The sequence below is a fragment of the Macaca nemestrina genome, chromosome 2 (assembly GCF_043159975.1).
Source record: "Macaca nemestrina isolate mMacNem1 chromosome 2, mMacNem.hap1, whole genome shotgun sequence".
Taxonomy (NCBI): domain Eukaryota; kingdom Metazoa; phylum Chordata; class Mammalia; order Primates; family Cercopithecidae; genus Macaca; species Macaca nemestrina.
In genome coordinates this window covers 26,145,153-26,169,367 of record NC_092126.1, presented here as the reverse complement: position 1 = coordinate 26,169,367, position 24,215 = coordinate 26,145,153, and the positions used below count along the sequence as shown (strand labels likewise).

Here is a 24,215-nt window from a genome sequence, read left to right as displayed (position 1 = left end):
CCTCGTGATCCGCCCGCCTCGGCCTCCCAAAGTGCTGGGATTACAGGTGTGAGCCACCGCGCCTGGCCTCTTTTTCTTTTATGTGTTATGGCCCACCTCATTCTACAATTAATTTGAGGCTCTATGATGGAAAATAAAAATTATTTTTTAAAAAAATGGTTTGTTCTTCCTCACTCTTAGCCTTAGGTCCTTTTACAAAATCCTATGGCTAAAGCCATTAGGTTATATACAATTATTCTTTTTGAATTTGGGAAATGCTGCTCTCCTAGAACTTTTCTCTTTTATAAAGAAAATACATACAACATACACATATGTATGTTAAGTATGTATGTTATAGCTAAGGACATGACAAAACAGTAACACTTTATGTGTATTATGTCAAGTAACTGATAAGTTGTCAAAAATTTTACAGCATGATTTTTAAATTTTCTGAAATACTATTATATTTTTATTTTTAGATAAATCATACCCACTTGGTATTCAATTAGTTTGTTTTTACAATAAAATGACTTCTTTTTTAAGTGATCAGAGGAGAATAAGCAAATAAAAATTGATTTGAATTCTTTTCCTAAACCTGTCCACAAATGAGGGATTCTTTTAGATTATAATCCACATTCTAATTTCTAGTGAGTCATCTTCCTTCCAATGACACATAATACAAACAGAATGTAGGGACTCATCCTCCAGCTAATGCATTGCTTAGAAACTTAGTAAGTGAATAAAAGCACGTGGCCACGAGGACACAAAAATATCTAAGCACTGCAGAAACAGCCACATAATTTGCTCCTTGATTTATTGCATCTTTGGCAGGCAATGCTCTGAGCTTCCATGCATATATGGGCAATTGGGGCATCTGTGATGAAGTGCTGTTGACAGAAGTATGGCCCGTGGTAACATGATTGCTCTAATAAGGAACCATGGTAAGTCAGACAGCTGTATCAATGATTATTCTCTGCTTTGATATTTCAAAATGTCAACACACCATCACAAACTGTCAGGGGAAACAATTTAAAGCTGTAGGGGAAGAAAAGAACACTTCTATCGGCAGTTCTTTAATCGGGTCACTGTTTAAGACATCCCTAATCACAGATATAATATATGCTGTTCTGTAACATATCTAAAAAACATAGGATTTCACCGAAAGCTGAAGGCCAACTTCATCTCATTTTACAGTTATCACTTATTTTGCCTCGTAAGATGTTATAACTTAACCCTTCTAGGTCCACACTGGAATTGTCATGACAACGGTTAAGAACTTATAAATACAATATTACTTCACATAAGAACTCATACTTCTAATAATAAAAATTGTATCAGAGAAGCCAAAAAAGGTCTTAACTTTATGCTAAATTCAGCTATGTCATACTGGAAGGCCTAAAAATGAGGGAAGTATTAATTTATTCCACCCAGTTCACATTTTGGTACTTCCTAGCTTATAGTGAAAAAAGGCATCTTGAAGCAATAACTGACTAATTTATAGAAGTGACTAACTAGTAATGAATAAGTAATTATTTATTTGACTCATCCTGTCTTACTTATCTCTTTTTCTATGCTCCAGTTTATCAAATATTGATCTTTGATAGAATTAATGACTTGTGCAGTGATAACATCATGGAAAAAATGATACATCTACTAATTATAATATATTCAGTATATTTCATCAATATTTTAATTTGGAAATTAGTTCATATGATACAATATAGATTAAATTATAAAAGAAAATAGCAACATGCACCCAACAAATTATATATACTACCTTGTAAGGTAATGTCTTTTTCTTTTATGTATATAATCAACAAATACATTTATAGGTTACAGTGTGCTATAACTAAAGTAAACATGTAGATTTTTCTCAACCAAAGTTAGAAATTTTACTAACCAAATATAATTTTGCTAGCAAAGAAGGAAATAAGGATACTACATGAACGGTAATTTAGTCCTGGCAGTTTAATGGAATGGCCAAACTAAGCCTGAAAACACTGATGCATTTTGTTGCATATGGAAATACAAAGAAATCATTAAATATTGTTACATTTGATGACAAGAATTATGATCGTGTTAAAAATTCAACCAGTTTCCTTGTCAGTTCAATAATGATAATTTTAACATGTTCATACCAAAAACCCAGTGAACCATGGAATTGCATTCAACAAACAGAATGAAGCCAGACACTAAGTCTGATTAAGAAAATATTAAATATGTTTACCATTTATTTACGTTTTCAGCTGTATTGCACTTAAGTAAAAGGATAGTTCTTTAAATGGAGTAAACATTCATATATACAGCACCCTTCTTTTTTACAGTCTTCCACATTAACTTACCCAACAGCATTGCACTTGCTGCTAATGAAAAGAGAGCAGGCTGTACAAATCTTCTTAAGTCTCCTGTGGCAAGAAAACTATTACAGAAATGAATAGAAGGACGTCTCTGGAGCTTTTCTCTTGCCTTCTTGTTTTACCAAAGGCTGTTAGGATCACACTGAGAACTGTCAAAGCTGAATAAACCACTGACAATTGGGTTTATACCCGTTGGGCAGTCGAGCTTTCATAGGGGATGATTCGACTTTGTCTGAGCACCAATATATTAGAAACAATGTGAAAACCCCCAGTGACTGGAGCCTGACTTATAACTGTAGACAAAGAGGAACTTTTCTGCTAGTGCTTTGCTAGGAAAGGCTTGTCAAAGAGAGTTAATTCAAGCAGCCTGAAATTACATCAACCCTGTGCATTTAAGTACTGTTAATCTGCAGCTTTGCACATTGTATTTTCAAAGCAGTCCAGCTGAAGGGTGGGAGAATAACTAGGTTTACAGAATCATTTAGAAATGTTAAATTTCTTAACTCCCAACTTTGACAAGAGAATGCTCATTAGTGTTATGGGATGAGAGAGGAGAAAAAATATTTGAAAGTCAAATGAAGATTACTATTTTATATTATTTTATGACACATTTAATTTTTTCAGAATAAATGAGCAAATTCATTGATGAATAAAATTATAAAAATGCAGATATATATGTAAAGTATTACTAGGTCAAGACCTTCATCTTCATTTTATAGAGTACAGATGAATACTTCTTAATGAGTTTTGGAGCTCTCATTTACATAGAAAATATTACAAATTCACTATCAATATGAATAATTTGAAATTCTTATTTTCAATTTACACATAGGTAGATTCTTAGAAGATATACATCATATTTGTCAAATAATAAATGCAGATATTCACTGACTCTGTATTTGAATGTGTGTGTGTGCATGTATATATATGTGCATATATATGTATATGTATATATATACACATATATATAGCAAGAGAGACAGATTGAGAGAAAGAGAATGAAAGAGAGAAAGAGACAGAGAGAGGAGAGTGAGAAATTTTTCTATGTCACATAGGCTGGGATAGTAAAATAACTGATTTAACAGTTTGTGAATATTGTCTGGTCTTCAGAAAAAAATTTTAAGCTATATGGATGTTAATGCATGCAAAATGCATGTTCATGGTGAGATACATGTTAGTTGTATGTTTTCTGCACAGAAGAGCAAACATTTTAAGCCTGTTTTTTCTACTCACTACCTGTGAAAACTTCAACAATTCACTGAAAAACTTAATTTCAATTTCTGTATAACAAAAATAATAATGCCTAGAGAGCTATCAAGATTAAATTACTTTGCTCATGTGAAAGATGACATAAAGTAGGTGGAACAAATGTTTTTTTCTGGACTAAGAATTTTACATGATGGTAAATATTTATCTTCAAAAACTTATTTTGTTCTTTTATTATGTGTTTGGCTCAGTGATCCTCCGCCCAATTGATGTAAGTTTCTTAATCCTACCCTTAACTAGAATTGTCATGTTAACCTACACTGTGGAATTACTCAACTTTGTGAAATGTCTTAAAGAAAAATTGTTTAAATATGTGCCTTGACACATTAAGTTGATGAACTCATATTATATGTTTATACTGGAAACATCAGTAATTATGCTTCATTTCCTCTTTGAGGAACTCAGATTAATAAGTTTTACATTTTGAGTTATGCTTCTCAATTTCAGAGCTCTCTAAAAATTAAGAAACCAGTTCACAGTAATATGAATTTAAGCTGAACTCAGTAATCATGTCTTAATTTTACTTAATACAGTGTGCATATTCATGGCAAATTAGCTGATTTAGCTGACCGCTGCTCAGGTCACGGATCAATTCACCAAATGTATTTATCTATTGCTCCAAAGTCATACACTGGTGAACCACAAAATTAGGATCTCTTCTTTTGGAGAAGTATTGGTTCCTTGATTTTTATTTTAAAGAGAAAGAAAACTTTTCTTTTTTAACTTAACCATTTCCATCCTCTATTTAAAATGAGAGAATTAGAGAAAGTAAAATATTTAAGTCTATTAGTTATTTTACATTCTTTATATACACAAAACACTTTTACATATATCTATTCAATGCTGCGTATCATGTACAAGAAATTCAACACGTAAAGTAGTCTACACGGAGTCACCCATTAGTTTGTAGATATTGCAAAGTTGAAATTTAATTCATTAGATTTTAAAGATAAAAAGAAATGGGAAAGTTTTTGAAATTTTTGTTTTCTCTAACATATATTTTTAAACAGAATGTTCATATGAACTGATTTATTTTCCTGTAGCACTATGTTACAAATTATTCTCTCAGGCTAGGCACAGTGGTTCACACCTGTAATCCGAGAACTTCCAGAGGCTGAGGCAGGCGGATCACTTGAGCTCAGGAGTTGGAGACCAGCCTGGCTAACAAGGTGAAATCCCGTCTCTACTAAAACTACAACAATTAGCCGGGCGTGGTAGCTTGTACCTGTAATCCCAGCTACTAGAGCAGCTGAAGCAGGAGAATCACTTGAACCCAAGAAACAGAGGTTGCAGTGAGCCAAAATTGCGCTACTGCACTCCAGCCTGGGTGATAGAGCGAGACTCTGTGTCTAAAGAGTAAAAATAAAACATTAAAAAATTACTTTCTCATTTTGAAGCATCTTCCACAAAAACATTTTTAAGAAGCCATATCACACTGCAATGTGCGGATCTACCATTCAAATACCTGACTGGACTTGTGGATTAATACCAATTTGACCCTTCTGAAAAAAACATCAGTTTGAGCATGCCTGAGAAATATCTTGTGAATCTACGATTTCTTTCTTAACCTAAATTTTTCCAAATGGAATTTTGGGGTCAAAGGTGATATAAATATTTCAGTTTGCACTCATGAAAGTGTGTAATAATTAATATAACACTTGGGTATAAGAAATACTGAATATTTTACTTACAACTCTACACACAGCATCAAACTTATAAATACAATAGCAAATTTATAATTTAAATATCTTTTGAGTTGCTTATATAAAAATATTGACACATTTATGGTACAGTAGAGCCATTCTCTTTTAAAGTTGTTTTTCAAGGCTCTTTCATGTATTTTATGAGTTATTTATTTATTTATTTATTTTGAGATAGAGTCTCGCTGTGTTGCCCAGGCTGGAGTGCAATGGCACAATCTCGTCTCACTGCAACCTCCACCTCCTGGGTTCAAGCCATTCTCCTGCCTCAGCCTCAGCCTCAGCCTCAGCCTCCTGAGTAGCTGGGATTACAGGTGCCCACTACCACACCCAGCTAATTTTTTGTATTTTTAGTAGAGACAGGGTTTCACTATGTTGCCCAGGCTGGTCTTGAACTCCTGACCTCACGATCTACCCGCCTCGGCCTCCCAAAGTGCTGGGATTACAGGCGTGAGCCACTGCGCCCAGTCATAAGTTATTTTTAAACTGGACATGCACATGACTATTTTTTGCATGTAATATCTCTGTATGTATTAATCCATTTATCTTCTATCATCTATATTTTTGTTGATACACCAAAATATATCAATTTTTAAATTTATGGTTTCAATCATTGGAGTTACGCTTAGAAAGGCCTTTTCCAAGTCAGGATTATGTATATGTTCATATTTAACTTTAGAATTTGTTACTTTTGAAGCAATATTTCTCCTGGGTTTTGTTTTACCATATTATATGAAGTAGAGAGCAAGATATTGTTTTTAATTTTTGATGTAATTAGTTCTTTGTTCTGATACCACTTGAAAAACCCACTCTTCATTCATTTGAAATGCTGCCATTATAATTAATTTTCATATGAATTTATGTCTGATTCTGGACTTTCTGTTATAATTCACTAATTAATGCCCATCTTTTTTCTGTCAATATCCACTATTATAATTACTAAAGCTGTGTAACATCTGATAGTTCCATCCACCATCAAAATTGGATTGATTCTTCTCTTTTCTTAATTATATCAATAAATATCATAAATGGCCCTAATTTTAACTTACTAAAATAGATTTAAGAGATTTAAGAGAAAAAAAGCATTCCAATATTGGCTCTATGACATAAAATATAAAAAGCAAATAAAAAAACTTTCCTGGTATTAATAAAACATTCTGAACCCAGAAACTCTTTTAGGAGGCAAGTTTTTCTTTTCTTTCTTTGCACTGACAAGTTTTTCCATAGGTACTGATTTTCTGCTCCTCCTTAAATTCCTTAAGTCTCTTAGAAAATTTACATTTTATAGTAAAATATTCAATATTGCTGGAAGGTTTCGGTCATATAGTCAGGTAACTACCCTGCTTCTCACATCTAGTATTGTATATTTGTATATGCCATTTTCATTGTGAAAAATACCAGATTTCTATATATTGAATTGGCATATAATATTTTGATTTCTTTATCAGTTTTAGGTTTTCTAATTCATTAGATTCTGCTATAATCCATACGCTTGCCTTCTCTATGTTTTCCCATTGCATGAGACAAATACTTATTTCATTCCTTGTCATTTTTTCTCAATTTCATTGTTCACTGTAAAAACGCTGAAAAATATAGAAGAACAAAAAATGTGAAATTAACTATTATGTCACAATTGAAAAATAATTTTTGCTATGAAGTATAAGAAATCTGCCTTTGATCTTGTGTTGGATTTTAGGATAAAATTAACAATGATAAACTTTAAAATTAAATAATTATTATAGTTTTAGCAATTACACTGACAAATTACCTTCTAGGAATGGTCTATTTTTCCTCCAATACATTAGGTTTTGCAGTATTTCATGTCCTTACTTAATATCCAAAAATTTTACCTTTTTACCATTTTTGCTCTTTAACTTACATGTATTTAGTTACTAGTGACATTGTGATATTTAATATACTCGTTGTTCATTTGTTTTGTGACAATTCCTTTTATCATCTACTTAAGTTTCTGTTGGAAACTTTATTTTCCAATTGAATTACAAGAATTCTCAGGCAAACAGTTTTGACAAAATACTACAAATATATTCCCTGATTTTTCAATAGTGTTTAAAAATTCTATATGACATGGTGCCCTTTTAGATACTTGTGAGTGTGTGTGTCTGTGTGTGCACACATTAGAAATGTTTTCTCCTTGAGAGCCTGTGTTTCATCCTCCATCCTGATGTGCTGTGCCTTTTCTATCCCATCAGTCGGGGTGGCTATGTTTATTGCTGGGCCTCTCAGTGGAGTGTAGCTGTATTGGAATGCTATTGAGCTCAAGTGTTTTAGGGCAGTCTAAACTAGATGAGTGCTTTCTGAGTTCAGCCTTCATCTCCAGGTCCCTATTTTCTTTCTTTCCTTTTCCTTTTCCTTTTTCCTTTTTCTTTTTTCCCTTTCCCTTTTCCTTTTCCCTTTCCTTTCCTTTCTTAATACTTTAAGTTCTGGGATACATGTGCAGAATGTGCAGGTTTATTACATAGGTATATAAGTGCCACGGTGGTTTGCTGCACCCATCAACCTATCATCTACATTAGGTATTTCTCCTAAAGCTATCCCTCCCCTATCCCCCCATCAGCCAACAGGCCCTGGTGTGTGATGTTCCCCTCCCTGTGTCCATGTGTTCTCATTGTGCAACTCCCACTTATGAGTGAGAACATGCAGTATTTTTTTTTTTTTGTTCCAGTGTTAGTTTGCTGAGAATGATGGTTTCCAACTTCATCAATGTCCCTGCAAAAGACATGAACTCACCCTTTTTATGGCTGCATAGTATTCCATGGTGTATATGTGCCACATTTTCCCTGTGCAGTCTATCATTGATGGGCATTTGGGTTGGTTCCAAGTCTTTGCTATTGTGAATAGTGTCACAATAAACATATGTGTGCATGTGTCTTTATAGTAGAATGATTTATAATCCTTTGGGTATATACCCAGTAATGGGATTGTTGAGTCAAATGGTACTTCTGCTTCTAGATCCTTGAGGAATCGCCACACTGTCTTCCACAATGGTTGAACTAATTTACACTCCCACCAACAGTGTAAAAGTTTTCCTATTTCTCCACTCCTTCTCCAGCATCTGTTGTTTCCTGACTTTTTAATGATCAGCATTCTAACTGGCATGAGATGGTATCTCATTGTGGTTTGGATTTGCATTTCTCTAATAACCAGTGATGATGAGCTTCTTTTCATGTTTGTTGGCCGCATGTCTTCCTTTGTGAAGTGTCTATTCATATCCTTTGCCCACTTTTTGATGGAGTTGTTTTTTTCTTGTAAATTTGTTTGAGTTTTTTGTAGATTCTGGATATTAGCCCTTCGTCAGATGAGTAGATTGCAAAAATTTTCTCCCATTCTGTAGGTTGCCTGTTCACTCTGATGTAGTTTCTTTTGCTGTGCAGAAGCTCTTTTCGCTTAATTAGATCCCATTTTTCTAGTTTGGCTTTTGTTGCCATTGCTTTTAGTGTTTTAGACATGAAGTCCTTGCCGATGCCTATGTCCTGAATGGTATTGCCTAGGTTTTCTTCTGGGGTTTTTATGGTTTTAGGTCTTACATTTAAGTCTTTAATCCATCTTGAGTTAATTTTTGTACAAGGTGTAAGGAAGGGGTCCAGTTTCAATTTTCTGCATATGGCTAGGCAGTTTTCCCAGAACCATTTATTAAATAGGGAATTCTTTCCCCGTTGCTTGTTTTTGTCAGGTTTGTCAAAGATCAGATGGTTGTAGATGTGTGGCATTATTTCTGAGGCCTCTGTTTTGTTCCATTGGTCTGTATATCTGTTTTGGTACGTGTACCATGCTGTTTTGGTTACTGTAGCCTTGTACTATAGTTGGATGTCAGGTAGCATGATGCCTCCAGCTTTCTTCTTTTTGTTTAGGATTGTTTTGGCTATATGGGCTCTTTTTTGGATATTCGTGAAATTTAAAGTAGTTTTTTCTAATTCTGTGAAGAAAGTCAATGGTAACTTGATGTGGATAGCATTGAATCTATAAATTACTTTGGGCAGTATGGCCATTTTAATGATATTGATTCTTCCTATCCATAAACATGAAATGTTTTTCCATTTGTTTGTGTCCTCTCTTATTTCCTTGAGCAGTGGTTTGCAGTTCTCCTTGAAGAGGTCCTTCACATCCCTTATAAGTTATATGCCTAGGTATTTTATTCTCTTTGTAGTAATTGTGAATGGGAGTTCACTCATGATTTGGCTATCTGATTGTCTATTAGTGGTGTATAGGAATACCTGTGATTTTTGCACATTGATTTTGTATCCTGAGACTTTTCTGAAGTTGCTTATCAGCTTAAGGAGATTTGGGGCTGAGACGATGGGGTTTTCTAAATAAATATACAATCACGTCATCTGCAAACAGAGACAATTTGACTTTCGCTCTTCCTATTTGAATACCCTTTACTTCTTCCTTTTGCTTGATTGCCCTGGCCAGAACTTCCAATACTATGTTGAATAAGACCCTATTTTCTGAATTAAGGTTCTTACACTGTCTCCACTACTTGTTTTCCATGACTATGCTTTGCTTCTTTAAAAAGTGAAGCTGTTGGTGCACCTACATCGTCTTTATTCAGGCCCCACTTTTACTATACATACTTAAACCCTTCAACTTTTAAATTTGTTCTATATATACCATGTATTTTCTAAATCATTGGCTTGAAGGTAGGATTCTCCCCCTCTTTTGAGTTTATATTCTTTTAGTTAGCCCCTGGAAAAAGAATGGAAAGAAAAACTTTCCATTTCTGCAGCACTTGCATGGAGATAGTAAAACTGAATGCTATGTTTTTCCACAAAGATCATTAACTAGATGAGACTGTTGAAAAACCATGACCTTTGAGGAACTCCATTATTTTAGATCTTTAGGACCTAACTACCCTCTGATCTCAACACAGGACTCTCTTGAGCAAAGAACAATGGGACTCTTTTTAAGCAACTATGTACCAATGATCTCATACCTTCCTATCCAGAATGCTGCTTTTAATTGTTATGTATGATGTAACTATGACGTAGTAACTATGATAGTTTCCTCTCTCTTCTCATGGCTTAAATATCCTGAATTGACCCCTCAGTGGAATACTCTGATTTTTCTCACTGATCTGTATTTCCTTGCCTGGCATCTCCGCTATTATTCCCATTCCTAAGATCTAGTGGTCTTTGTTTTACTCTCTAACATGACATTTTGTTGATTCTAAGACACCATACAGTTTTAAAACACATTTTGAATTTAATAAAAGGCCTCATTAGGAGAGGCATCAATAAACATAAACAAGATACAAAATTGTTTGCCTTAATTTTAAGCTGCAACCTGATATTCGAATTATTAAAATGTGAAAAAAATGGACTATATTTTTAAGGTCAGATGGCCTGGGTCCTGATGTCATTACTTATTTGATGATTTTGGAATCTCCCTAAACCTCAGTTTTCTCATCTTTAAAATATAGGTTTTATAATGAAACCTAACTCAGAAAGTGGTTGTGATAATTAAATACTTCAAATTTAACTACTATCTCAGAGTTTGGCATAAAACAGTCACTTAAATATATTTATTTCATATAATTATAGACTAAGTTTTGGTGACTGCTATCAAAGTCTTTTGATACAATAGTATAAGAATGTACCTGATACTTAATATATTTTATGATTCCTTCAAAAGTTCTAAAACTAAACATTTTCGTTACCTTTTATATCATACATAAACTAAACTCAAATAAAATTTCTGATGCCAAAGGTAGAATTGCTGGTTACATGAAAAATGTTCATGGTCTGTAAACTCATTTCTCAGACTTTCAAAGAGGTTCCCCATGATGCCTTAAGTACTATCTATTCCTCTCCCCTTGCTAAACACATTCAGCAATCACAAAATCAAGATTACAGGTGTCTATCTTCTTTATTTTCCAACTTCATGTTCTTTGTTGGGTTACAAACTACCACAATTGTCAAACCTGAGTACTCTACAATATTATCTTCTCTGCTGGCCAGATTTTCCTCAAGTGTTTCCTTTTTTTCCCGTTTCTGTTTAATTAAATCTAATGAAACATTTGTAAAGGTCATGTGGGAAATGCACATTTTAGGCAAGCAGCAGAACTTACAAACTAGAGGCTCAGAATAAAACTTTTATTTTCCTCTAAAAAGTTACATCAAGCTCAATGTGTAATTACTTAGTTTTTAGATGACAGTAAAACATCTGGAAAAAACGTAAAATTGACTGACTCTTTGAGTTCCATTCTGATGTTTCATTATATTATTCTCCTTTGATTCATCTTTTATGACTATATTCATTATGCTATACTTGAAACTTCCTGAACAAAGATAATTTCAGCAAGATTAAATATTTACATCCAAGTAATACTTGTAAGAAAAGTTCTATCAAATGGCTAAAATACAGTTTATTCAACAGCTTTGGTTGTTAGTGGCTATTTTTAAATAGGATAGCTTCCAGGAAAATGACATTAACTCATATTTTTACCTCAACTAAGCCCCTGTGTTTTCTAAACATTCAAGGAATAGAGAGAATTTTTGCCCTTCTATTTAACTTCAGCAAATACTATACCCAGCCATTCATTTTTTTTAATGTTCATGTAACTAAAATAAATATGATGCCTGAGAGAGTAATTTATTTAGGCTTGCACAAAGATACCACTGTAGTATTTGGAAATTAGAGAAAATTGGAGTAAGTAATTTCTAATTATGGTAGTAAACTTACTCACATATAATCACACACAATGAAGGCACATGTAGCCTGTAGCAAAGAACAGAATTTTAAAAAATGAGATCCCTTCCAACCTGCTTTGTTGAGCCATATTTATAACATCATTGAAAAACATAAGCTGGACAAAAAAGAAAAACAAGAAAAAGATACTCAAATTATTTCTAATTGAATTATTTTAAGGTAAAAAGTCAGATTTTATTTAATCACAGCATTAGAGCTGCCCTCCACCCCCATTTGGAAGATAAGATACAACATCAGTCCTCAAAAGCACAATATTGAGTCAAGTCTTCTCATTGCTTTGCTTTGTTAATAATTCTCTCTGTACCTCAGTTTTTTTGCTGTAACAAGGGTTTTATAATAATGACAACTTCAACGCCTGAATATTCCATTTTAACACGTACGCATTAGGTGATGTTTGACCCATCGCAGATGAAATTTGTCTTTAAGTAACTCGCCCCAGTATGTTCTTTGTTTCAAGTAAACACATAGGGATCAATATTCTCAAGATTATGGTTTTTGACACATTCTCCTGATGCGAGTTTTTAATTATTTTATAGGCTCACAAGGGTCTGAGGAGCCCTAGTAACACTTCGAATAACTCCTCAACCTAGAGATTTCTAAACTTTCTCATTTTGTAGCAATTTTACTGTCTCAGTAATATTTACATGGTGCCCCTAGGCCAAAAGAAATATGTGAGCTGTTTGTTAATTAGTTAGGTGTAAACAACATAATTTTTATATCCTTAATGGTTATATCCTAACAACGTAGTAGCAACATGATTCGCTAATATATATTAACTGAAGGTAAAACATTATTTCTATTTCATTCTTAAATTATCACAGCGACTTACTAAGGGAATCCATGTTCCTGCTGGACCCAAAACAATTTACTAAACTTTGGAATAATGTTAGACATCCCCACCCTCACTTCCCTGTCCTCACTCACTTTTGTGTTTTACTTGCATCATATCACAGCAACCACTGAAAATGAAGCTTTACAAAAATATGACAGAATGAAAAGGAATGTAGCACAATCTAATGTTGAAACTGTGACTAGCCCCAAGCAAGTGGCCTGCAAGACTGTCTAGCCTTTGAAACACTTAGAAATCTGGTGACGCCCCTGTGAGTTCACTGGAGTGCTTGAGACTGACTTTTAACTTTTATCATAAAAACTCAAGGTTTTTTATTGTTACCAACAGATATTTCTGTGTTACTACAAATAGAGCATCATTGTGAAAATGTATGACAAGTTATTTCATCAAACAAAGGAAAAAATCTTTATAAAATTCCTCCTTCCTCCTACAAAACACAGTACAGTAACATAAATTTGGATACAACACTATAGGCAACTGGCTGTTTATCCTTCTTGCTGGCTCTGTTCTTAAAATGGCTGGAGGAAGCAGGTGATAAAGGAGATGGAAACTAAAGTTCTTACCTTCTTGCAGAGAGTGGAGACAGGGCATGGAAGAAAAAAACCAAGCTACATGGAAAATGCAGGTAATTCCACCCCCAAAGATGGGGAGGAAGAAGATGGTTTCTCTTGTCTCCAATATTCTCCCATATCCATCTCCCTAAATCTGGCCAATAAATATCACCTAAACAGGGAGGTGATTTCTTAAGCTTCTGATGCTTCTTAAGAAATCAGAAGGTTAAGAAAGATGATTCTGGATTCAAAATCGTCTCTGTTAAAACTGAAGCCTGGGCGAAGAAACACTACGCAGTGGTGCCAAACCAAAAACTTGAATTTACCGAAATTTTGCAGTCTGTTCTCAAATTCTCAGTTTACCCTGCTGCATAGATTCAGCTTGACCATTTAATTAATCCACGTTACAAAATTGAGTATTTTTGATTAACTCATTGAGTTATGGTGGTAAGAGGGTTAGTTTCATCATTTATTAAATATCTACTGCATGCCAATTCCATACTGGCACATGCTAAGTACTACTGGCATGACACAGATAATTAATTCTTCCATAATTCAAAGAAGGGAATATTTTTGTGGTTTTTCACAGATGGGTAAGCACCTGAGTTTATTGGCCAGACATAGTGGATCATGTCTGAAATCCCAGCAGTTTGGGAGGCCCAGGCATGTTGATCACTTGAGCTCAGGTACATGAAATGAGCTTGGAAAACACCATGAGACCCTGTCTCTCTAAAAAAGAAAAAAATTATCCATGTCTAGTGGCACATGCCTGTAGTCCCAGTACTCAAGAGGCTGAGGTGGGAGGATCCGCTTGAGCTCAGGAGATAGAAGCTGCAGTGAGCCGTGATCACGCCACTGCATTGAAGACTGGGTGTGAGAGTGAGACTATGTCTCAGGAAAAAAAAAAGCGAAAGAAAGAAAGAAAGAGAAGAGAAGAAAATGAAATGAAAAAGAAAAAGAACCTGAGTTTATTCATCCAGAGTCCTAGATGTGAACGAGATCATTGTCCCCACCTGCTGTATAGGGGCTTCCTTTACAAATGTGATATTCTTGCTCATTTTCACACTTACTATATTTTATAATACAATAGTAATAACAAGAAGATAAAGGTAAGTTTAAAATGATAAAGTTTGACTGGCAGAAGAAAAAAAAGGACTGACCCTCTACAGTGATCTAATTGTAATTGTGTAAAAGGGAGACAACTAAGAGGTGACCTTGGAAAAACTAAATACTTTGCATTGTACTTAACTTTTCAATAACTGGATGTAAATTCCTGGCCAATAGAGTGACATGTTTAAAACAATCTATATGTCAGAGGGATTTGTTCACAGTGGTTAACGTATCCTCCGCTTTTAGGAATACACATGCAATGGTAAAAAGTGATGCATGATTTTGGTCATTGGAGTGAGTGCTATTGCTAAACATAATCTCTCAAAATAATCATGTGATAAGCCTGTTTCAAAAAGAGGGATGCATGACTTCAGGGGCCAATCCAAGACCTTCAACAAAAGCATGCCTCAAGAAGAAAGCAATCTGTATTATTTATCCTGTGATCCACAGTCTTTCTCCATCAGGTGATCCAATTTTGCCATGACTTAAAGTTTATTATCTGTGGTGATATGGTTTGGCTGTGTCCCCACCGAAATGTCAACTTCAATTGTATCTCCCAGAATTCTCACCTGTTGTGAGAGGGACCCAGGGGGAGGTAATTGAATCATGGAGGCAGGTCTTTCCCATGCTATTCTCAAGATAGTGAATAAATTTCATGAGATCTGATGGGTTTGTCAAGAGTTTTTGCTTTTGCTTCTTCCTCACTTTCTCTTGCTGCTACCATGTAAGAAGAGCCTTTTGCCTCCAGCCATGATTCTGAGAACTACCCAGCCATGTGGGACTGTGAGTCCAATTAAACCTCTTACTTTTGTAAATTGCCCAGTCTCAGTTATATCTTTAACAGCAGTGTGAAAACAAACTAATATAGTAAATTGGTACTGGGAGTGGAGCATTGCTGAAAGGATACCCAAAAATGTGGAAATCACTTTGGAACTGGGTAACAGACAGAGGTTGGAATAGATTGGAGGGCTCAGAAGAAGGAAATGTGGGAAAGTTTGGAACTTTCTAGAGACTTGTTGAATGGCTTTGACTAAAAGCCTGATAGCAATATGAACAATAAGGTCCAGGCTGAGATAGTCTCAGATGGAGATGAGGAACTTGTTGAGAACTGGAGCAAAGGTGACTCTTGTTTCATTTTAGCAAAGAGGTTGGCAGCATTCTGCCCCTGTCCTACAGATTTGTGGAACTTTGAACTTGAGAGAGGTGATTTAGGGTATCTGGTGGAAGAAATTTCTAAACAGCAAAGCATTCAAGAGGTGACTTGGGTGCTGTTAAAGGCATTCAGTTTTATAAGGGAAGTAGAGCATAAAAGTTTGAAAAATTTGCAACCTGACAATGTGATAGAAAAAGAAAAATCCATTTTCTGAGGAGAAATTCAAGCCAGCTGCAGAAATTTGCATAAATAACTGAGAAGCTGAATGTTAGTCCCTAAGAAAATGGGGAAAATGTCTCCAGGGCATGCCAGAGGTCTTCATGGCAGACCCTTCCATCACAGTCCCACAGGCAAAGGAGAAAATGATTTCGTGGGACAGACCTAGGGTCCCTGTGCTGTGTGCAGCCTAGGGACTTGATGTCCTGTGTCCTAGCTGCTCCACTCATGGCTGAAAGGAGCCAAGGTAAAGCTCAGGCCATGGCTTTACAGGGTGCAAGTCCCAAGCCCTGGCAGCTTCCACATGGTGTTGAGTCTGTGAATGCATGGAAGTCAAGAGTTGGGGCTTGGGAACCTCTGCCTAGATTTCAGAAGATGTATGGAAATGCCTGGATGCCCAGGCGGAAGTTTGCTGCAGGGCTGGGACGCTCATGGAGAACCTCTGCTAGGGCAGTGTGGAAGGGAAATGTGAGGTTGGAGCCCCCACAGAGAGTCCCTACTGAGGCACCGCCTAGTAGGTCTGTGAGAAGAGGGCAAACATCCTCCAGACCCCAGAATGGTAGATCCAATAGCTTGCATTGTTCACCTGGAAAAGTCACAGACACTCAACACCAGCCCATGAAGGCAGCCTGGAGGGAGGTTGTACCCTGCAAAGCTACAGGGGCAGAGCTGCCAAAGACTATAGGAACCTAGCTCTTACATCAGTGTGACCTGGATGTGAGACCTGGAGTCAAAGGAGAGTATGTTGGAGCTTTAAGATTTGACTGCCCTGCTGGATTTCGGACTTACATGGGGCCTGTAGCCCCGCCCCCCTACCCCCTCCCCTTTTTTTTAAACCAATTTCTCCCATTTGGAATGGCTGTATTTACCCAATACCTGTACTCCCATTGTATCTAGGAAGTCACTAGTTTGCTTTTGATTTTACGGGCTCATAGGCAGAAGGGACTGACCTTGTCTCAGATGAGACTTTGGACTGTGGACTTTAATGCTGAAATGAATTAAGACTTTGGGGACTGTTGGGAAGGTATGATTAGTTTTGAAATGTGAGAACATGAGATTTGGAGCAGCTAGGGGTGGAATGATATGGTTTGGCTGTGTCCCCACCCAAATCTCAACTTGAATTGTATCTCCCAGAATTCCCACATGTTGTGAGAGGGACCTAGGGGGAGGTAATTGAATCATAGGGGCAGGTCTTTCCCATGCTATTCTCATGATAGTGAATAAGTCTCGTGAAATCTAATGGGTTTATCAGGAGTTTCCACTTTCGCTTCGTCCTCATTTTCTCTTTCTGCCACCATGTAATAAGAGCCTTTTGCCTCCAGACATGATTCTGAGAACTCCCTAGCCATGTGGAATTGTAAGTCCAATTAAACCTCTTTCTTTTTTAAATTGCCCAGTCTTGGATATTTCTTTGCCAGCAAGTAAAAACAAAGTAATACATCTGAATATTATGTATTTTCAGTCTTGGTGCTCTAATTGCATTTTTCATCAAGATTGTTCTTACTATGCAAGTGACCTAATACAATAATTGTAGTTCACAACTATCGTCTTTCCATAAAATTCCACTTCTATTTCATAACTTTGTTCTGGTAATGACTCTATGACAAGTTTATTTCTTCCTGGTTCCGAGGCTTTGGTCCCATCTCACTACTAATCTTCATGAGTCTTCCTACTTTATGAACAATGGCATCCTTGGAGATTATAATAGCTGCCATCCATGTCTGCAAGAAGAAGACATTCTTCTAGGGGGAAAAAGTCTATACTGCATTCCTATTGAGCAGTCTTAAAAGAAAAATTACACACTTTTCCATCTTCAGAAACTCACATGGCACAAGCCTACCCAAACCCCAGAGGATATGCATAATATATTGCTCGAACTGGTGTTCTGCTTATGTTGGGGAATCACTGCAGGCTTTGTCTCCAGCTCTCTGCCTCCAAGCATAACCATCTGCCCCCATCTCCTCCTTATTTCCATCCCATTTCCTCCTACATGGATTTTCCCTCATGGCTTAGAAGCTGATAATGCATTTAGTTTGCCTACCCAACATTTTGCTTTGACATTTTCCCCTTCAATTCTCTATTATCCAGCCCATAGGTTCTCTCTCCAAACGTCACCACCATTCATCTACTAGTAAATAAAATGTCTCAGGAGTAGATTTACCAGTTTCATCAGTATACTAATGTACCACTAATTTTGGCATTCAGGCAAAAGACAGCACTTGATGAAACAATTCTATTCAAATCAGCACCCTGTTTCTCAAGATCACCGCCAGGGTGCCTGAGTGTTTCTCCACACACATGCACAGAGAGATTCCCATTTTAATAAAACTGTTATAATTCACTGCAATGGGCAAATGCCAGCTAATCTCTACCCTTCCTGAATGTTTTTGTTTCTTTATTTGTTTTCAAATTTAATGTAACTAAGCCTTGTAGATCATATTCTATTGTTTCTACCCAAGAATATTAGCTTGCACAAACAATGGGCAAAATCATTTTGCGAGATGATCACACTAAGAAGACCTATATTTTGGAGTTAGGGACACTGGAGATTGACAATAGAGGTCAGGAACATCAGCTTTGCTGTCAGGCAGGCCAGAGCTTGTACTTTATTGCTTTCTAGTCACAGGAATTTGTATAAGTTTCATACTTCAAATTCTCAGTTATTCATCCTTAAAAGGAAATAACAATATTTCTCCAAAAGATCACTATTAGAACTAAATGAGACATATTTATGTAATGCCACCTTGCTGGGCATATGTTATGGGATTAATGAATAGGAGCTCTTATTTTGTTGATATCACCACTCTTATTTGTAACTGACAAGAAGCTATATATCTAATAAAAAATAAAACCTTTGTTCCAAGTCAATGAAAATGAACATTTTTACCTGTAATATAACCCCAGGGTAGAACTAAATTCTATTGCCAAATTCTATTATAACTGGATAACCTATTTTTCTAAATTACTGCAGAAAGCTTCACTATTAAAATAAAAATTCAAATAAATATTAAGCTGTAGAGTGATGGCTTGGGGATAGCAATCAGAGAATTTTCTAAATATAAACCATGGATGTTTCCGATATTATTTTTTTTCTCTCTTAACAGAGCAATGTACAAGTATATTTTTTCATTACAAATAATTCAAGGAAAAGAAACCATTGAAGATAAATGAAACATTGTATTACATTTTATGGCAGGTGAGAAAATACAAACCCTAATGTTCTTTCTTTAAAGCCCTGAGATTTCATAATGCAATATTACAAAATAACACCTACTGGGATTGTAGCATAAAATACAGGTTTCTAGTATTTGTTGTTTCTATTTCATGTAGTTAATAAAGTTACTTTTAAAGTTATTCTACAACCAATAATACAGTTACATAAATGTCATTGCACTTAAAGTATCACAAATAGCATATGATTCCAGACCAGAAATTTAGTATACATCAATGTGAGAATCTTGTGCTTTTCCTTGGTTAGAAATCTATTTAAATCAGCAAATGGGAATAAAGTGTAGTGCCTACAGCAGATAAGAAAAACACACTTCAAATAATAAGGCAAAATGCATTGCCAGATAAAAACAAATGGAGATGCTGAATGCAGCTAATGAAATGCAATTGTTCCTTCAAGATATTTTTTTCATCTGTCCAGCCAAAACGGTAAGAGAAAATAATTGACAAAGTTGTAAAATACCACAGTGTTTGTGAGGAATCAGTCAGAAATCTAATCTCTATCTTTCCCCTTCAGCTAAGATTGAAGGCAATCAACACATTCATTTCAAATTGGTATTTTCAGAGTGCTGAAAAGAGCCATGTAAGGTACTTGCCCTAACTCCAGTCACAGGAGTTGTACTCAGATGTACTCAGAAGTTGTTCAGACACAGTGCAAGGAGCCTTGTCACCATGGTCTCCTGTCACCATGGAAGATGGGGCTAGCCCCATGGGTGGGTACACGGAAAAGGAACCTTGGGCCTGTGAGGCTGTCTGGAATACCTGAGACAAGAAGGATCTTAGAGGGCAACTTATTTAACTGCTCCCCTCACTCCAAGGCAAAATAGAGAATCTGACCCAGAAAGAGAAAATCTGTAAAAGGCAGAAGCTTTCTTTGTCTAACTCAGTTCTGGCTCACTGGCTTCTAGAAGAGTGTCTGGCAACAAAACTCAACTCAAAATGGATTAAATACTGAAACATAAGACTCAAAACTATAAAACTGCTACAAGAAAACATAGGGGAAATGTTTCAGAACATTGAGGTAGGCAAATATTTGATTGCTAAGACTTCAAAAGCACAGGCTACAAAAAACAAAAACAAAAACAAACAAACAAAAAAAACACAAATGGACTATTTTAAACCAGAAAACTTCTGTACGGCCAAGAATACAATCAAGAAGTGATGAAAAAAATCTGTAGGATGGGAGAAAATATTTGCACACTATACATCCAACAAGAGACTAATATCCAGAATATACAAGAAACTCAACAACTAAACAGCAATATACACACACACACACACCAACACACACACCCTGCTTAACACAAGCACTCACAGAACAAATAATCTGGTTAAAAAGCGGCAGAGGATCTAAATAAACATTTCTCAAATGAAGAGATACAAATAAATGGCCAACAAATATATGAAAAATAATGCTCAATACCACTAATCATCAGGGAAATACAAATCAAAACTATAATGAAATATCATCTCACCCCAGTTAGAATGGCTATTACCAAGAAGACAAAAAGAGCAAATGCTGGTGAGGATGCTGTAAAAACGGATCCCTTGTACACTGTTGGTGGAAATGTAATTAGGACGGCCATTAGGGAAAACAGTGTGGAGTTTTCTCAAAAAACTAAAAATAAAACTACCATATAATCCAGCAATCCCAGCACTGGTTATTTATTCAAAGGAAAGGAAATCAGTATATAAAAAGGACACCTACACTCCTTTGTTTATTGCAGCACTATTCACAATCGTGAAGATATGGAATTAACCTAAATATTAATCGAGAGGTAAAAGGATAAAGAAAATACGATATATACACACAATGGAATACTATCCAGCCATAAAAAGAATGAAATACTATCCAGCCATAAAAAGAATGAAATCCTATCATTCACAGCAGCCTGAAGGATATCATATTAAGTGAAATAAGTCAGGCACAGAAATAAATACTGTGTGTTCTTACTCACATGTGGGAGCTAAAAAATATTGAGCTCTTGGAAGCAGAGAGTAGAATCGTGAGTATTAGAGGATATGGAGAAGAGGAGAATAGGAAGAGGTTGTTTAAAATATACAAAATTACAGCTAGATGGGAGGAACAAGTTCTGGTAATCTGTGGCGCCATAGGTTGAATATAGTTAACTATAATTTATTGTATGTTTTGAAACAGCTACAAGAGAAGATTTTTGATGTTCATAACACAAAGAAATAATAAATAAGGACACACATGTGCTAATTATCCTGTTTTTAGTATTATACACTGTACACATGTATCAAAATATCACTCTGTATCCTATAAGTATGTGCAATTATAATATGTCAACTAAAAAAATAAAAGAAAATAATTTTCAAATGAATGCCTGGAATATAAAAAAGGTCTTGGTATTTGGATATTAAATAAATGAATGAAAGAACAGAAACTTACAGGAATTTTCTTTCCTGTCATCAATTTCTAAAATGTCTAATGTAGAGCTACGTGCATTATTTCATCAATTGTTACATTTCAATTGTTGAAAAACTGATTACCAAGTATTTTGTAAGTGAATGGATTGCATCCATATAGGATTCTAACATGATCCACGGATTCAGGAAAGGCTTTTCTTGAGACATTAGTTCTGAAGAATACATACAAATCCATCATTTAGTGGGAGAGAGCACTGGATGGGATGGGGGCACCTCTGAAAGAAGGAACATTTGCAGAAATTGAGATAAAAATGATCATAGAACTTACGAGAAATTGAGAGAAGACTGTTACGACTAAAAGGAAAAGAATTAAGGAGAAAAATCTCCACAAAAAGAAGTGACATGGGTTTTGAGGACATCACACAGGGTCCTGTGGGCCAGGTTAAGGAAGTGAGCCTTAATCCTAAGAGCAACAGAAGCAGCAAGGGAATTACCTGGTTATATGAGTGCCTTTCAAAGGTCCATCTCATTAAATTGTGGAAAACATATTACGGGCAATAAGAGGAAGGCAACATAAAGCCAGACAGAAAATGTTTAGGAGAGTATTGCTGGGAAGAGATGATTATGTATTTGGCTAGAATCCTGGTGCTGGATGTAAACAGAAGTAGAGAAATGGGGATTTCAGAGGTAAGATCAATAGGTGAGGGGGAAATGGTAGGTGTGGAAAAAGATGGGTAGAAGGTAAATTCTAGGTTACCAACAGAAACAGCAGGGGATGGTGGAACCACCCCCTGCGAAGACATCCCTGCAGAGAGCATACTTATGGAGAAAAGTTCACTGAAGTTTAATTTTGGAAATGTTAACCTTGAGGTGCCTGCAAGGCATCATAGCAGAGGTGCCAAGCAGGCAGCTTAGAAATAGCACATGATGTTCACAAAAAAGGTTTGGTCTGGATTTTAGAAGCTTTGTAGAGAGAATTAGGTTCCTTACTTCTTTTTTAAGAATGTAAAATATGGAAGTACTGATTTCTTTCAGATGGAATGCAGCAGTTCAGCTCCCAGAAAGGAAATGTGTTCAATATTTATGCTGGCTTCTTGCCAGTGCTATTAACTGGGGAAGTGTCCGACTCTCTGTGGAAAGGTATTTTTTTGGAACCGGATGATTTCCTTTTTCTGTCTTATCATTTTCTTGCCTAACATACATTCTCATATTTTCTGTGGTTTTAAAGTTGTTTCCTGATGAGGGAACATTAATATATACTGGGGAAATGTTTCATTAAACAAAGTTAAAATTGATTTTCATGTTGCAAGACATCTTGGAGTCACCATTACTCTAATATGTGAGGGCGACCATGTAATAACACATTTTCCAAATATTTAAACACCAGCCACTTTCTCCAAGATGATCTTTGACAACTAGTGTTTTATAAATTATTCTTTGGGCAAATATTTGTTAAACAGTAGTCTTGCTTGGAGCAGTATCTTTTATTCAATATTTTTATCCTAGTTCAAAAACCCAACCTGGACTTAATGGTCCTTTCCCAAGAAATTTAATACAATTTTCCTGTAATACTTAAAATGCTCATTTTCTTTTCTGGTTACTAAAGCTGAAGCAAACTGGATGTTCCACTTATAACTCTGTGGCAGTAGTCATGTGGGAGAAGTTTATCATCTGTGTAGGTCACTGTCATCTTTCATTCTTATGGTAGTATTGGGTCTGTGTGAGGGTGTGTTTGGAGGTATGATTAAAGCAGTGGCCAGGAGAAGGGTGAACAGTGCTTAGTCTAGTTTTTCAGTTTGTGATCAACTATACATAGAACCACAGTAGTTTGCAGAAATGCAGTTAAGGATAGGGAGGGGAAAGAGTTCCCATCTTACTTTATTTACTGCTTCTATCATTATCCAAATTAATATCCTTATTGCCTAAGATTCTGAATATAGTAATCCATATATAAAACTTTCTGATCTCAATCTATATTCTGAAAAATGATACCAATCAAAATACCGAATTCCTCTTGTAAAAGCAATTTATTTTATACTTTTCTGCTGCTGGTGTTTTACAGTTTCTCCATTCATATGCCTTTAAGGTATAATACAATGAATATGCAAGAGATCTCCTTGTATTAGAGACCTCTTTATATTAGATTGGTGCAAAAGTAATTGTGATAACCTAATAATAACTTTGTTTTTCTTCTCTTTAGTGATTAAAAATGTGTGCATGCCCAGAATTCTACAGATATAAATTAAAAGCAACAAAGCGTAAATTAAAATAATGGTCCTGACAATGACACTGATCAAAATAAAAAGAAAAATTCAGAGCAGAAATACAAGAATTAACTCAGAGCAATTTTAGAATGGTTACTAATATTAATGTTATTTTATGTTAGATATTATTATAGGTACAAAATGTCATGAAGACATTAGTACAAAAGTGACTAAATATTACATTAGATATTCATTTAATTGCAGGCAAAGTATTCTGCACAACGCCTTGGAATATAATCAATGGCCTATAAATGCTAGTTATCATCATTTCCCACTTAACTCTTCTAATTCAATCTAATACAATTGGCCCACAAATCATTTTATAATCTTGAGTAAAGAATGAACAAAATTTCATTAGCCAAGATAAAAAAAATCAAGGTAAGTTTAAACTCTTTCAGACATGAGATACAAATTTCTCCTTCTT

General features: G+C 35.4%; 1 protein-coding gene and 2 long non-coding RNA genes across 13 annotated transcripts in view; 2 read left to right on the top strand and 1 right to left on the bottom strand.

Moving 5' to 3' along the window:
* The window catches only part of LOC105488914 (zinc finger protein 385D), a 988,258-nt gene that overhangs the window by 541,876 nt on the left and 422,167 nt on the right, over window positions 1–24,215 (bottom strand). The window lies entirely within an intron of this gene.
* LOC139361858 (uncharacterized) overlaps window positions 1–24,215 on the top strand; it is a 157,575-nt gene that overhangs the window by 36,045 nt on the left and 97,315 nt on the right. The window lies entirely within an intron of this gene.
* Window positions 802–24,118, top strand: LOC105488913 (uncharacterized). 2 transcript variants are annotated; one of them, XR_011619643.1, is made up of 4 exons: window positions 802–920; window positions 19,013–19,104; window positions 22,563–22,667; window positions 23,996–24,117. It is a non-coding gene; the product is annotated as an uncharacterized lncRNA (long non-coding RNA). The 2 variants fall into 2 exon arrangements; XR_011619642.1 differs by lacking the exon at window positions 22,563–22,667 and having other exon boundaries at window positions 23,996–24,118.